Genomic DNA, 4671 nt, shown 5'->3' on the forward strand with positions numbered 1-4671 from the left:
ATGAGCACTCTCGAGAACCTCGGATACCCATATTTTTGTGATCATAATCTTGTACGGCGGCCATCTTGGATTTGAAAAATGATCACAAAATCGTTCACAGCACCCTCGAAAAACTCGGATACGATACCCATAATCTAGTTATCATACTTTTGAGCGGCGGCCATCTCGGATTTAAAAATGATCCCAAAAGTGTTTTCTGCACCCTCAAGAACCTCGGACACGATATCCATTTTGCGGAAAACATAATTGTTTGTGGCAGCCCTCTTGGATTTTAAAAATGATCTCAGAATTTTCCTCTGCACCCTCGAGAACTTCGAATACGATATCCATATTGCTAAAATCATAATTTTTTGCGGCGGCCATCTTGGATAAGAAAAATAATCACCAAATCGTTCTCTGCACCCTCGAGAAACTCGGGTACGATATCCATATTGCTGAAATCATAATTTTTTGCGGCGGCCATCTTGGATAAGAAAAATAATCACCAAATCGTTCTCTGCACCCTCGAGAACCACGGACACGATATCCATATTGCTGAAAACATAATTTTGTGCGGCGGCCATCTTGGATTAGAAAACGATCACAAAATCATTCTCAGCACCCTCGAGAACCACGGACACGATAACCATATTGCTGAAAACATAATTTTGTGCGGCGGCCATCTTGGATTTGTAAAATGATCACAAAATCGTTCTCAGAACCCTCGAAAACCTCGGATACGATACCCATAATGTAGTTATCATACTTTTGAGTGGCGGCCATCTCGGATTTAAAAATGATTCTAAAATTGTTTCCTGCACCCTAGAGAACCTCAGGTACGATATCCATATTGCTGAAGTCATAATTTTTTGCGGCGGCCATCTTGGATATTAAAAATGATTACAAAATCGTTCTCAGCACCCTCGAGAACCTAGGATACGATACCCATAATGTAGTTATCATACTTTTGAGCGGCGGCCATCTCGGATTTAAAAATGATCCCAAAAGTGTTTTCTGCACCCTCGAGAACCTCGGACACGATATCCATTTTGCGGAAAACATAATTGTTTGCGGCGGCCATCTTGGATTAGAAAAATGATCACAAAATGATTCTCAGCACCCTCGAGAACCTCGGATACGATACCCATAATGTAGTTATCATACTTTTGAGTGGCGGCCATCTTGGATTTCATAAATGATCACAAAATCGTTCTCAGCACCCTCGAGAACCTCGGACACGATATCCATATTTCTAAAATCATAATTTTGAGCGGCGGTCATCTTGGATTTGAAAAATAATCACCAAATCGTGTTCTGCACCCTCGAGAACCTCGGGTACGATATCCATATTGCTGAAATCATAATTTTGTGCAGCGGCCATCTTGGATTAGAAAAATGATCACAAAATCATTCTCAGCACCCTCGAGAACCTCGGATACGATACCCATAATGTAGTTATCATACTTTAGAGTGGCGGCCATCTTGGATTTCATAAATGATCACAAAATCGTTCTCAGCACCCTCGACAACGTCGGATACGATACCCATAATGTAGTTATCATAGTTTAAAGCGGCGGCTATCTTCGATTTGAAAAATGATCACAAAATCGTTCTATGCACCCTCGAGAACCTCGGATTCGATACCCATAACGTAGTTATCATAATTTTGAGCGGCGCCCATCTAGGATATGAATAATGATCACAAAATCGTTCTCTGCACTCTCAAGAACCTCGGATACGATACCCACATTTTTGTGATCATAATCTTGCACTGCGGCCCACTTGGATTGTAAAAATGATCACAAAATCGTTCTCAACACCCTCGAGAACCTCGGATACGATACCCATAATGTAGTTATCATAATTTTGAGCGGCGGCCATCTCGGATTTAAAAATTATCCCAAAATTGTTTTCTGCACCCTCGAGAACCTCGGACACGATATACATATTGCTGACAAAATAATTTTGTGCGGCGGCCATCTTGGATTTGAAAAATGATCACAAAATCGTTCTCAGAACCCTCGAAAAACTCGGATACGATACCCATAATCTAGTTATCATACTTTTGAGCGGCGGCCATCTCGGATTTAAAAATGATCCTAAAATTGTTTCCTGCACCCTCGAGAACCACGGACACGAAATCCATATTGCTGAAAACATAATTTTGAGCGGCGGCCATCTTGGATTAGAAAATGATCACAAAATCATTCTCAGCACCCTCGAGAACCTCGGACACGATAACCATATTGCTGAAAACATAATTTTGTGCGGCGGCCATCTTGGATTAGAAAAATTATCACAAAATCGTTATGAGCACTCTCGAGAACCTCGGATACCCATATTTTTGTGATCATAATCTTGTACGGCGGCCATCTTGGATTTGAAAAATGATCACAAAATCGTTCACAGCACCCTCGAAAAACTCGGATACGATACCCATAATCTAGTTATCATACTTTTGAGCGGCGGCCATCTCGGATTTAAAAATGATCCCAAAAGTGTTTTCTGCACCCTCAAGAACCTCGGACACGATATCCATTTTGCGGAAAACATAATTGTTTGTGGCAGCCCTCTTGGATTTTAAAAATGATCTCAGAATTTTCCTCTGCACCCTCGAGAACTTCGAATACGATATCCATATTGCTAAAATCATAATTTTTTGCGGCGGCCATCTTGGATAAGAAAAATAATCACCAAATCGTTCTCTGCACCCTCGAGAAACTCGGGTACGATATCCATATTGCTGAAATCATAATTTTTTGCGGCGGCCATCTTGGATAAGAAAAATAATCACCAAATCGTTCTCTGCACCCTCGAGAAACTCGGGTACGATATCCATATTGCTGAAATCATAATTTTGTGCAGCGGCCATCTTGGATTAGAAAAATGATTACAAAATCGTTCTCAGCACCCTCGAGAACCTTGGATACGATACCTATAATGTAGTTATCATACTTTTGTGCGGCGGCCATCTTGGATTTGAAAAATGATCACACAATCGTTCTCAGAACCCTCGAGAACCTAGGATGCGATATCCATAATGTAGTTATCATAATCTTTCACGGCGGCCATCTTGGATTTGAAAAATGATCACAAAATCGTTCTCAGCACCCTCAAAAAACTCGAATACGATACCCATAATGTAGTTATCATACTTTTGAGCGGCGGCCATCTCGGATTTAAAAATGATCCCAAAATTGTTTTCTGCACCCTCGAGAACCTCGGACACGATATCCATATTGCAGAAAAAATAATTGTTTGCGGCAGCCCTCTTGGATTTCAAAAATGATCACAGAATTGTTCTCTGCACCCTCGAGAACCTCCGGTATAATATCCATATTGCTGAATTCATAATTTTGTGCGGCGGCCATCTTGGATTAGAAAAATGATTACAAATCGTTCTCAGCGCCCTCGAAAAGCTAGGATACGATAACCATAATCAAGTTATCATACTTTTGAGCAGCGGCCATCTCGGATTCAAAAATGATCCCAAAATTGTTTTCTGCACCCTCGAGAACCTCGGACACGATATCCATATTGCTGAAAACATAATTTTGTGCGGCGGCCATCTTGGATTAGAAAAATGATAACAAAATCGTTCTCAGCGCCCTCGAGAAGCTAGGATACGATAACCATAATTTAGTTATCATACTTTTGAGCGGCGGACATCTCGGACACGATATCCATATTGCTGAAATCATAATTTTGTGCGGCGGCCATCTTGGATTAGAAAAATGATAACAAAATCGTTCTCAGCGCCCTCGAGAACCTAGGATACGATACCCATAATTAAGTTATCATACTTTTGAGCGGCGGCCATCTCGGATTTAAAAATGATCCCAAAATTGTTTTCTGCACCCACGAAAACCTCGGACACGATATCCATATTGTTAAAATCATAATTTTGTGCGGCGGCCATCTTGGATTTGAAAAATGATCACCAAATCGTTCTCTGCACCCTCGAAAACCTCGGATACGATATACATATTGCTGAAAACATAATTGTTTGCGGAAGCCATCTTATATTTCAAAAATGATCACAGAATTGTTCTCTGCACCCTCGAGAACCTCGGGTACGATATCCATATTGCTGAAATCATATTTTTTTGCGGCGGCCATCTTGGATTAGAAAAATGATTACAAAATCGTTCTCAGCACCCTCGAGAACCTCGGATACGATACCCATAATCTAGTTATCATACTTTTGAGCGGCGGCCATCTCGGATTTAAAAATGATCCCAAAATTGTTTCCTGCACCCTCGAGAACCACGGACACGATATCCATATTGCTGAAAACATAATTTTGTGCGGCGGCCATCTTGGATTAGAAAATGATCACAAAATCATTCTCAGCACCCTCGAGAACCTCGGATACGATACCCATAATGTAGTTATCATAATTTTGAGCGGCGGCCATCTTGGATTTCAAAAATGATCACAAAATCGTTATGTACACTCTCGAAAACCTCGGATACGATACCCATTTTTTTGTGATCATAATCTTGCACGGCGGCCATCTTGGATTTGAAAAATGATCACAAAATCGTTCTCAGCACCCTCGAAAAACTCGGATACGATACCCATAATCAAGTTATCATTCATACTTTTGAGCGGCGGCCATCTCGGATTTAAAAATGATCCCAAAAGTGTTTTCTGCACCCTCGAGAACCTCGGACACGATATCCATTTTGC

Source organism: Leptidea sinapis, chromosome 19 (assembly GCF_905404315.1).
Source record: "Leptidea sinapis chromosome 19, ilLepSina1.1, whole genome shotgun sequence".
Lineage (NCBI taxonomy): Eukaryota > Metazoa > Arthropoda > Insecta > Lepidoptera > Pieridae > Leptidea > Leptidea sinapis.